Source organism: Myxocyprinus asiaticus, chromosome 2 (assembly GCF_019703515.2).
Source record: "Myxocyprinus asiaticus isolate MX2 ecotype Aquarium Trade chromosome 2, UBuf_Myxa_2, whole genome shotgun sequence".
Classification (NCBI taxonomy): domain Eukaryota; kingdom Metazoa; phylum Chordata; class Actinopteri; order Cypriniformes; family Catostomidae; genus Myxocyprinus; species Myxocyprinus asiaticus.
Window position 1 is genome coordinate 23,860,144 of NC_059345.1, and position 12,699 is coordinate 23,872,842.

The 12,699-nt window shown below is 39.4% G+C and overlaps 1 pseudogene; it reads left to right on the top strand.

Moving 5' to 3' along the window:
- Positions 1-269: 269 nt before the first annotated feature.
- Positions 270-11,847, top strand: LOC127415842 (basal body-orientation factor 1-like; annotated as a pseudogene).
- The last annotated feature ends 852 nt before the right edge of the window (positions 11,848-12,699 follow it).

Here is a 12,699-nt window from a genome sequence, read left to right on the forward strand (position 1 = left end):
TAATCCAATGTAATCCCAATCAGTCATAATCATGAATCGCTTAGGCAAATGCAATGTTAACAAAACATAAATAAATGTAAGTAACTTTTCACATACACATGTTGTGAATCCTTTTGGCTCCTGCAGTGAATGTTTTGTGGGGTTGTCTTGGTTACACTGTGCCACCAACTGTTTTGTATGTGGGAGTAACTTGATTTACGCTTCATTTATGTTGAATCTCTTTTAGTAGATATAAGTGTGTTGTAGCAGCTCGTGCATGAGGTTTTAGGATGTCATCAAAGAAGAAAAGCGAGTCGGAGCGTCAGCAGGACGCTGAGATCTTAATCCCGGATGAATCAGAGAGAGCGACAGTGTTACAGATGGAGTGAGTTATTCTGTATTGATGCAAAGAACAGTTTAAACGACTTTTGAGTTTGTTAATTAATTTATCTGGTTAAAATCGCTTTGTGCTTGATCTGACCCCACAGATATGACACCCTTACTGAGAACCTGAGCACATTGAAAAGAAGAGTTGAACAACTGTATCCTTTTACAAATGCATAGGCCTTGAGGTTTACTTACATGAGGGCAGCATAATGCCATTGACTCCTATTGCTTTTATACAGTGGCAAATTCTCAGGTCCAGCAAAGCCTTCTCTGCTGGCCTAACATGCCAAATAAATAAATATTTTTCAACCTTTCATTCTCAATCACCTTTTTGCCTATGTATTTTTAATAGCTTTCCACTCTTAATTAATCTACAAACAAACAGAGAAAAACGAAAAGTTTATTCAGTCAGAATTTATTCTTTGATGCTTACAAGCAAAGTGTGACAACTGTTCCACAAATCGCATGCCCAAAGCAGCGTGTGAGTCTGAGCTCCACCCCTCAGGCCTTCAGAATTTCTGCAGAATCCCTCAACAGTGTAAGTGAATAGGCATCGAAAGTCAGATTGTCAGATTCATCAGCCAATCAGATTGATTTATATGTTCTTGTGGGTGTGGTCGTTAGGAAATGTCCCTGTTGAGGCCTTCTAGCTGGCCTTGAGTGACGCAATCACGCTTTAAGTGATGTATGTAATTCAAGAGCGAAAAGCTTAAAATCAAGCTGTCTGACGAGTCGGCTGTCATCACTGCTGTTATTGCCATTGAGAAAGAGATCCTTATGGATTTAAAAACACGAGATGTTCTGCATGATTGTGTGATTTATTAATTAAACAGGAAAGGAGGGCTGATTTTCACTTCAAGTAAATTGTTAAGTGCTTTTTGCATTGTTATAGCAACATCAGAACATTTTTTTTTTTTTTTTTTTTTTTTTTTTTTTTTTGAAGAGAGAGAAAAACAAAAATTGGTTATTTGATGCCCAAATAAATATTATTGTCCATTGGAGGACCTGCTGGTGAGCCCCTGCGCTCGGGGGGTTCCTGCTGGCTTCCTACCTACCCATTTTTCTAATTAAGGATGTCCCCAAATTACACATTTGTCCCCAACAAAAAGGGTACAAAGGGGCTACAGGCACTGTGGGGTAAAATGCAACTTTGATTTGATTTTCTCCCAAAACAATAAATAGCAACAAAAATGACCACAGTACTTTCCTAAACACCTGTTTGTCACAGTGCACTGCAAAAATTTCCTGATCCATGAGATCTTTGTTTGTAATGGCTAAAGGTTGATTTTAAGGCCATTTTATCTAATTTTTAATATATGTTTTTAAAAGTTGCAATTTTTAGCTAATGAAAGTCTCTTAAAATAACATTTATTTTGAAACAAAATACTTACAGTATTTGTAATTTTTAGTTTTGTTCAAGGTCATTAAATCAAAAGTTTTTTAAATAACTGTCCAAAAAGTGAAAGGATAGTACTTGGGGTAAAAATTTTTTTTTTTTTTTTTAAACTGTTGCAGGGGCTAAAGGCCCCCATAAAACACAGTTTTTCTTAAGTGGGGGAAAAGATTTGTTACAATCGCAGTCGAGATTAATTTGTTTACAGAATACTTGAGATGTTATAAAATGCCAAATATGATTGAAATGAACAGAAAATGGGTAAGATTTTTCTGAAGTGGTTGTTTTAAATAAGCATTATCTTAATTTGTTACTCAAATTAGCATCTTACTGTCTCAAAATTATTTGCATTAGTTGACAAATTTTGCGCTATAACTATTGCCCCTATATTTTCACAATATCACTATAATCCTCAAGTGTTTGGTAAAGGGCTCCCTCAGTGGAGTTTCATTAACAAAGTTTGGGAGGAGCAAGTTCATTTAATCCGACCAATCACACTGCCAGAGTAAGCGTATATAAACAGCTGCTTACCTCTATGTGGCATCAAGCCTTCTGGCATTTAGCCCCAGCCATTTGCCCACGAACAGACCCGGGTGAGAGACTCGGATTGTCGGATGCTACTTCGCTGCAAAGCATTTGCCCTCATCAGAACAGCTCTTCCATCTAAATAATCTTGTTATTCAACAGAAGATGCCGCAGCAGCTCGTTTGTTTTTGCAGCATTGATCGCTACCACATTAAGTGCTATTTTTACTCTGTCTTTCTTTCTAATTTCTGTTTGCCTAAGCAGATCACACCGTGAAGCTGCTTCCGCAAACTGGCTGCTTCGGCGCTGTATACATGTGAAACAGCTCCCTATGGCTCATATGTTCTCTTATCTAAACTTTCCACCCGGAGCAGTCCGTCACGTGAGTCTGCCCCCGTGAACAGGCACGGCTCCGGCTTCATGTAACTTGAGCTCTATTACAGCTTTAATTGAACGCGAGGGAAACAAAAGATTAACCATTTAATTCAATCATATTTCCAACTCTCCCCAGCGTTTCAATCTGGTTCTCCCACACAGGTGATTCCTGTAAGCCTGATTACCTCACCGTGCAGCTCGTTTAGGGCATGTTCCATTCAGTGATTCCATTTGAAGTCATCTTCCAACATGACTATCACAATTGTTCTCCTTTCAAAGTGCCCTTCTGCAACAAGCAAACTTCCTTTCAAATGACCGCTCCCTCAACAAGCGTTCGTACAAGTATGTTCGCAGGTGTCTGGCAACACCTAATCGTGGGGAAATTCAAAACGTCTTCCTAGAAGTGCTTTTACTGGGAATCCCCTTTTACGATCCTGGTTCAACTATTCATCTGTTACCCCAATTGCCAGTGCCATTTAATGCTAGGCATTTCTGCAAATTCTTGTTTTACATAGTACTGTTTACATTATATGTAAATGTTATATTATCCGTAAACCCGTCCCTCAAGGAAGCAGCAAGTAGCGGTAGCCCTGCTTCCATGATTCCAACAATGTACACCCATTATCAGAGTGCTGGGCTAGGCTGTTATCTCAGCAGAATGCAGATGCCTGCCCAACCTTGAGCCCTGACTAACCACAACGATTAGCTCCTTCTGCCACATTCACTAACGGCTCTAATACCAACCCTCCGCAGCCTCAGCATTTTACCATGCTTCCGCCAAAGCCCCTTTTGTCTATGCTTCACCGCTGTTGTAACAAGCCCCAACTAACCATTCTCCTCTAACTCGTACATACCACCCCGGTACCTTACCGCAAACCCTCTCCTCGGGCAGTGCGCTCAAGTTTGGCGACATCACAACCGCGGTGCCCCTGCCATTGGCTCACTACATCCCTAAGCAACACAAATGTGCTGTCCAGGTTTCGCAACTGCGGCGTCTTCCGGGCCATGCGACAAACTCCCACTACACTGCAAAACAGCGCAATGCACCAGTCTTTCAGGCTATGCGTCCAAGCATCCATGGCTCCATAACCCATATTATGCCACTCATTCCAAACAAACCATTACCCACCCAATGACTGACAACAATTGGTCTATTTCAGGTCCTCCCAAAACAGCTCACCATAAGCCTGAATCTGCATTTATCAATTTAATTCGAACATAGTCTACGATACACCCTCACGTCGAATGCCGTGCTAGTCGACTCAGCCCGTTCCTATTGCAGAGTGAGTTTTTGTTTATATGCAACATAAACATTTCACATGAAAACACGGGCTCTTCCTGTTAAATGTCGTGCGGTCCTGTGCTCGAGGATTCTGCCCGTTCGTTCGCATAGGGAGTGCTTTTAAAATGCAGCTTAAATCACTTTCACAAGAATCAAGTGTCCAGGCCGTGGGCTCTCCCATTTGAATCGCAGCATGGGCCTCCCGTTCAAACGCAGCACGGGCTCTCCCATTCGAATCACAGTAAAAACTCTCCCATTCGAATCCAGTGAGAGTCACCACGTGCAGGCCGTGGTCTCTCCTGTTTGAATCACAGTACGGCTCTTCCATTCAAACACAGAATGACTCTCCCGTTCAGAAGCAGCACGGCTTTCCCTTCAAACGTAGTACGGCTCTCCCGTTCAAATGCAGCACGGGCTCTCCTGCTTTGAATAGCAGCAAGAGCTCTCCAGTTCGAATGCAGCGAGAGTCACCACGTGCAGGCCATGGGCTTTCCCATTCAAATCACAGTGTGGCTCTCCCATTCGAATCGCAGTACGGCTCTCCCGTTCAAATTGCAGTATGGCTGTCCCGTTCAAATGCAGTATGGCTCTCCCGTCCAAATGCAGTACGGCTCTCCCATTCAAACGCAGTATGGCTCTCCCGTTCAAATGCAGTATGGCTCTCCTGTCCAAATGCAGTACGGCTCTCTCGTTCAAACGCAGTATGGCTCTCCCGTTCAAACATAGCATGGGCTGTCACGTTCAATCGCAGTAAGGGCTCTCCTGTTCAAATACAGCGAGAATCACCATCTCCGGTCCGTGGGCTCTCCCATTCGAATCGCTGTGAGGGCTCTTCCGTTCTAAAGCAACACGGGATCTCCCATTCGAATGCAGGCTGGGCTTACCTGTCCAGATCGCCATGCAAACCTTATGTCAGTAGGATGCAGGATATGCAGCAGAGTAAATCATTTACGTGATTCATATCAACAAAAGAGGACATTCAATTTACATTTTCAACCTGCTGAATTCCGTCCAGCTCTCCCAAGTTAAATCCCCATTCGATCCGCTCTTCGTTGATGGAAAAAATCAAGCAGTTTCCAGATTCTGGTTCCAAAAACACCTAAAATCCATCTTTCTCAAATCCGGCATCTCAGCAAAACTATACTCAAGCCATTCCTTCGGCATCGCCGCCGCGACTACAGCAGCCCACAAAGGCCTGCCCGAGCACCAAATCCGTTTACTAGGCCACTGGTCATCTGACGCATATCACTGCTATATCCATACCAACCATCTCCACATCAAAAAGTCACAACAAGCCTTATAAGCTAATTACGAAAATGTTTATAGTTGGGGACAGGGGGCACTTGCTTCATCCTTGTCCATTCACTAGGATGGCCCTACCGTTTGGACGCCGCGAGGGCCCCCCAGCCAGTCCAGGAGCCCTGCCGTCTCAAATCGCCGTAAGGGCCCACCTCAGCACATCAAGGGCTCTCCCTTTCATATCACAGTGGGGGTTCTTCCATTCAAATGCAGTGTGAGCTAACTCATTCACTGCATGGGCCCATCCCACTGAACCAATTGCATCTGGAGGGGGGCTAAAGCTCAGGTCCTGGTAGCTTGGATTCACACCACCGCCCAGTGTGATACTGCCCAACCACGGGGGCGGCCCCCACGTACGGGCGTAGCGATCCCTGCAGCGCAATCACATCAAGGGCTCTACCATTCGAGTCACAGTGATGGTTCTCCTGTTCGAATGCAGTGTGAGCTAACTCACATTTATTTGTATCGTAGGCTGCTGTTCAAAGCACTGGGAGGATTCCCCTGTTCGAATGCATTGAGGCCCCCCATTCGATCGCAGGTTGGGCTTGCTCGCTCGAACGGCAACCGAGCCCCTCTCCTACGGGGTTCGCCCGTCCTCTGCACGGGCCCATCCCATTGAACCAATTGTGTCTGGAGGGGGTCTTAAGGTTGGGTCTGGGCGGCTTGGATTCACGCCTCTGCCTGGGGTGGCCAACTTGTTCAAGCATAGCAGGTCCCTCCAGCACAATAACTGTCCATGCAGCCATAACTGCCACTGTACCTTCAGTGCTTCAGCCTATTTTCACTCTCCATTCTCAATCTATCCTGCACCTCCCAGTTTCCTATCCCCCAAGTGGACCCTAGCATGAGGCTACCTCTGCTAGTGACTCCACTCGTTCTATCATCTTTGGCACCTCTGCCCATCTCACACAAGGCTTAGCAAGTGCCTTTTTTCATCGTTTCAGGTTTGTCTTTCTTTTGGGGGAAATAAGAGGCTCGCTGTCCCGTTTCCTGGCTTCTTTTGGGGGGTATTTGAGTTCGGGTCAAGTCTCAAGCCTTGAGCCCTTTGCCCAGGACAGCAAGCCAAACACATTTACACTATCCTCAATGCAGGATTACATTAACTTGCGAACTACCGAACCACCTTTTTTTAAAAACTGAATTTTAATCAAAACAACCTTCCGTTATTATTTGTTATCTCACAAATGATGTCGCTCCATCAATATTCAATAAAAAGAAATAATTTTTTTCGATCTTGATTCATTTTGACAACAGAAAAAAGCAAATTGTCCTTATTGTGCACCTTTAGCCCCGTTGTACTCTAGGTAAACCCTCCACTAACCCACACACAGAACAAATATACTTCCTTATTTTATGTAGCCAAATATAGCCATACACCAGTATCCAAGATAAATAAAATTCTAAACAAATTCAGAATGGAAATAATAATTGAAGAATCAACAAACTGATCGACCACAAATATTGGAGGGAACTCTTCTACCTCAATGTCATTTATAGTGGTTGCCAGTATCAAAGCTCAAGTCTGAATTTGTGCTAGTGTTTGACAGTTAACACACAACCAATTTCAGATGAAGAGAAAATGAGTTTCTTCAGAATGAGGCCAACCAGACCCGAATGGAAAATGTGAGTTCCCACAAACAACACCTGAACCTTACAGTAAAAGACATAAAGAAACATGATCAGAATATTTTGTTTTTCACACCTTCTGAAAAAGTTCTGAAATTAATGCATATTTCCTCTCTTTCTACTGTGTAGAAAGAGCACATCTCATATCTGTCTGAGAAGGCAGAGAAGAGGCAAAATGCAATAGTGACTCTGAGTGATCAGAACCATCAGGAGCTGAATGAGCTGAGGAGACAGAGACAGAACATGGAGGATGAATATAAGAAGCAAACCAATGGTCAGTGTGTGTGTGTGTGTGCAGACAAATGTTGTTTAAAGAGAACAAGACTAAATTTATTTGATAGGTACAAGGCTGCAGGTAATTTCATACTCTGGTTTTGAACTAGTTGTGTTTCGTTTGTAATAAATCTTTTTTTTTGAACAAATCGTTGTTGTTCATTTCCATTGTTTCGGTTGTGAACAACTCTATGTTGTTAAACGAATCAATGGCTGCATCAGGATATGCATACTTACCTACTATATAGTATGCCAAAAAGAGTATGTAAATGGAGCAGTGTGTCTGAATCCTCAGTGTTCATAAAATAGTAGGCGAGAAGTACCCGGATGACCTACTATTTTCGGCAAGATTCTGAATTGCTTATCCACTGCACACTGTACCATAATGCCATGTCACGTTCACAAGACAAAACGGCAGAGAACCGCAAGTCAGGTGGTTCTTTTTAACATAAATTTCTTGCTTGTGGTTTAATTGTGCTTGTTTAACAAAAATAAAGTAAATTATTTTCACGGTTGTTGTTATTACATCTTATTACACTGCTCTCTGGGATACTAAATTCTGACTGGTCAATGGCACCATCTAGCAGTCTGATATTTCTCAGTAACAACAGCACATCCACGTATCAGACTGCTCATCTGGTTTTGCGAGCTACCATTCCTGCTTCTCGGATCACTGTGCGATTTCTACATGTTAGCTTTTAAAATAATTTCAGCTCAAATCAATGTTTCATGTACATTTATTTATTTATTTGGCAAGTAGTTTTGTAATAAGATGCATAATGAGCAGGTAGACGTTCATTAATAACAAAATAAACACCAACAGAACTCTGGTGCAAACCGGAGGTAGAATTCATCTGTTCAGAGATTTTTTCCTCTCACATAATTACATAGTTTCAACACAAATCAATAATTTATTTCCATTTATTTAATTGGTTAGTAGCTGTGTAATAAGCGGATAATGTAGTCAGCCGGTTGTTATCACACAAAAAAAAACCTTCTGGGTGATAGAAGACCCCTCGTGACTGTACATTTTTCCTTTCATATATTGGGGTCACAGGACAATGTAAGTATGTCTGGAATGTTTTCATACTACTCACCTGCATACCTAAAAACATACTTTTTACTGGCCCTTCATCAAAAGCAGTACATATTCTGACAGTATAAGATTTCAGACGCAGCTAAGAATATTTTTTTATAGTGTTCAAATTAAATTGTTTTACAAACCACAGATTTCAGGGTAGTAATTTTTCAGTACAGTTTGTTTGCCCTAGGTAGTCCTTAGTTAACTAACTGCAGATGCTTTGGAAACATCAGATGTGGCATTTCTTGTGTTTTGTTTGTATTTTCAGAGCTGAAAAATAAGATTCTACAGAAAGAAAATGAACTGGCCCTGCTGAATATTGAAATTGCAGACCTTGGAGAGTGTAAGGTATAGCAGCAGAATCTCTTATATCATTCATTTGTCTTTGTACTGGAATAAATGTCAAGTGAGTGATTTGTTTGATGTTTTCACATGGTTCACATATATAATTTAAATATATTCATATACAGTATTTATCATTTCTGTGTCTAGCTGTTGTATTTTTGTGGGTACTGGAAGCTGCTGTTATACAGACAAATTCTATTTTGTATACTTGACAAAAGCAAACCTGACAATAAAGATCTTTCTAAATTTCTTTCTGAGTTTGGGGAAATAAATTTGGAAATTTCAGGTTCAATTTCAGGTCCTGAAATAACTGAAAACTAGTGTCAATGTTTTCAAATGGTTCAGAGGATTACATTTTTTATTTCAGTTTTTCATACTACACTGAGTTACCTAAATCATTTATTATTGTAACACTGCAATATGTTTTCCTTATAACAGAGAGCTTTCATGTGTTTGTGTGTGTGTGTGTGTGTGTGTGTGTGTGTGTCGTAGACTCTACAACAGCAGCAGATGTGTCGTATAGCTGAGTTGGAAAGGGAGCTGGCTGCCATGCACTGTCATAATACAGAGTCTCTAATGGCAGTCAAAGCTGGTTTCCTTAAAGAGAAGAAGAGCTATGAGCGACAGGCCGCTGACAAGGTGCAGGCTTTCACGATTTCAGCCAACAGGGTAGGTGAATGTTGTTGCAATGTCAATCAGGCATTAGTTTTTTGCAAAAAGCCCAAACAAAAAAGAAACTTGCAGGAGTTGCCTGGTGAAATGCCCACTTAGTGGCGCCAAACCCTTATGAAAATGAAACATGGTTTAACTATTGTAATATTGTAGTGACTAAGTGTAGTCCACTCAATATTTTCACCAACAAATCAACAAGAAAAACATGGTAATTACATATAATAACCTTTTTTTTCTTTTTTTTTTTGGGTGGAAAATGTGGTTTTACTATAGTAATATTGTAGTAATCATGACTGGATTACATACCTGTTAACACTCCCGATTTTACCAGGTTTCTCCCGTTTTTCCACTACTCCTCTCACTGTACTCCCGATTTACCATTTCTCCTGATAAACTCACGATTTTCCGTATCCACACTTTGCTCATGAGAATGTATTAGACCTCTAGGTAGGGTTGCCACCCATCCCGTAAAACACGGGATCGACCCGTATTTAAATATGAAATTATGCGTCCCATATCGAATCAATACGGGATGCTATTTGTATCGTAAAGCTGGTCAGATAGCGTCATGGAGAAATTTTTCCAGAAGATATACAAAATTACACAGATCCAACAATTTAGGAATACAATCACTTAATCATAAAGACAAGAAGTACAGCTGGAGGAAAAAAAATAATAATTATAGTACATAAAAAAACAACAACATAAAAATACATATAAGCCAACACAGATGTATACATAAATAAGATAAAGAAGATAAATAATCGAAAAAATAAAAATAATAAGTTTTGGGTAAGGTAAGTTCTCAGCATATAAGAGAGGATATATACTTTTTATTATTAATAACTCAAAAAGCATGTATTTAAAAACTCCACCGGCTGCCATGCTTTTTAAACCATGTTTTTTATTTTTTTTTATTTTTTTTTTGTCAGAAGCCATGGTTTAGAAACAATTAACCATGGTTTTACTAAAGTAATACTGCAGTATCCATAAAGTAACAATGGTTTTACTATAGTAATATTTTAGTAACCATGACTGTTGTAACCATGGTTAATTTTGCAGTTACTATGGTTTTACTATAAATACCATGGTTAAACTATAACCATGGTTAAGGGAAAGTGACTTGTATTTTCTCCAATACAGATGAGGCTTTACTATGGTTAAAAAAGACTATCAAACTGTATCTCCTATGGAGGACTAGAAGTGACACTTAATAGTGAAATGAACAAATCAATTCTCATTTTTTTATTAAAACATAAAAATGTAAATAAATAAAAAAAGGCCTCCGTTTATTGGTTGCTCCCATGAGTGAATTGCCCAGTGGCTTTTTTTTTTTTTTTTACTCATTTGGAAAAAGGATAAAGAAAAGCAATTGTCAAGTGCTTTTTTTGAAATTCGATTTAAAATTTGCATTGAAAAATTATTTTTTTAATTTATTGTATTGTTTTATTTAACTACATTGTAAAAGATTCATTAAATAAACCATTTAAATATGTCTATTTATTTGTCAATTAAAAAATGATGTATTCATTTGTTATTTTATTGTTATATTTAACTACATTTTAAAAAATTAAACAGTTTTTTCAGTATCAGTTTGTTGAGTATCATCATTACTGAGGTTTGTGTGTTAAGTGTTGACATCTATGTGCCTCCTAATCAAACTTATATGTGTGTAGCCTATGTGCCTCAAGAAGAGACCATTCTGCAGAGCAAAACATGCAGGGTTAACTATTAAAGTTTACTGAACACTACGTTTACAGCAGCAGGACATAAAGTTCAGTAAACTAAAGAGTTGTTATAACTACTGTACATCCAATTTAAGTTCAGCTAACTAAACTGAAGTTTTCACAACTACATTCAGTCAGTTTACTGATTGAATCAGTTTGCATTTAATCAGATTACTTTTTAATTTGTGAAATAAACTTATCCAAGTCAGTTAAACTAAAAAAGCCCATGCAAAAAAGGCACTAAATATAAAGTTGAATCAACAAAATATTTGTTACAGTGTGTGTTCCCTAGGAATCAAACCCATTACTTTGGCATTGCTATTGCCATGCTCTACCATTAGAGCTAAAGAAAAATCCTTAAAACAGGTGAAATATTTGTATTGGTATACTTCACACAATATAAAAAAAAATATGTTATTACATACACTTTGGCTGCTCCTTTCCATACAACTCATGCTCTATACTGTAAGTGTTTTAAAGCCATACGATAGCTTTGTGTGAGGAACAGACTGAAATTTAAGTTGTTAATAACCTTCCCCTCTAATCCTGATTTGTCTCAAGGAAAGTAAAAAAACGAAGTGCTTTTAGAGCCACTTTGTTCGCCCTTCTCTTTTCCCAGGAGGCGTCGCGATACCTGAGGTCCCACCTGACTGAAGTTTTTCAGGAGAACCAGTGCCTGCTTGAGACATTAAAACAGCAAGTCCTGAGAGCTGACACTCTACACGGACAACATGACCTTCTGCAGACACAGCGTTGGCATCTTCTGCAGGAGAGAGAATATATGCAGGGGCTTCACTGTGAGCGTTTTGTCACCCGCTCAAAATCAAAAACAACAACAGGAGTGAACAGAAAACACACCCCCAGAGCAACCACCAATAACTGACAGCATGAAGATCAATGAGAGATGTTAGCTTGTTCAATAATAAAACTGATCAAACTCTTCCTTGCTTTTCTGTTCAGTTTATAGTTTTTTAATCACTTTGGTACTATTTTCACCTACAAGTGATACATTTTTAAAAGTCTAAGTACAAAACACCAAACTGATCACACTTGTAACAAAAGTGCTAACAAGTTTTCATCAGGGTTGTACATGTTTCCTTTCATAAAATCACTGTTTCAGAACACAAGATTATTGTGACATGTAATGAACACATTTGGTTTAATCACCAAAACACACTAGAATGATATTCTTTCAGTTTAGTCATTTTAACAATCACCTAATTTAGTTGCAAAAATGCAAGATTCAAGTTTCAGGAAGTCCATTTACACTGCCTAACCAAATACAGTTTTTTACAATCATTTTCACACATTTCTCAATACTGAGAACGCATTTTCAAAACTCTTCATACAATCAGCACAACATCAGTCTATGTGGACTAAACTGTGGATCATTTTTCATTGCTTCAACGCAAAATCCATTCAGTGACTACATCTATCAAAAATCATGAAATCTTTTGTCATTCACTCTCCACAACCAGCAGAACTATGTAAAAGCAGCTTTTTTTGCACTTGTTTGCCTATTGTTTACAATAATGTTAAACCTTAGTTCAAAACCTCACACAAAACTGCATTTGACAGAATTTGCTATGTTTCTATAATAATACTGAAATGCACAATCAAGATAAATAAATAAATAATAATACTAAAAAAAGAGCTGATTCCCATTTTACAATAGCTGAAGACCTACCCAGGTGTTTTGCCTCCTATGCTATTATGATATCATCTCTACAAAAGA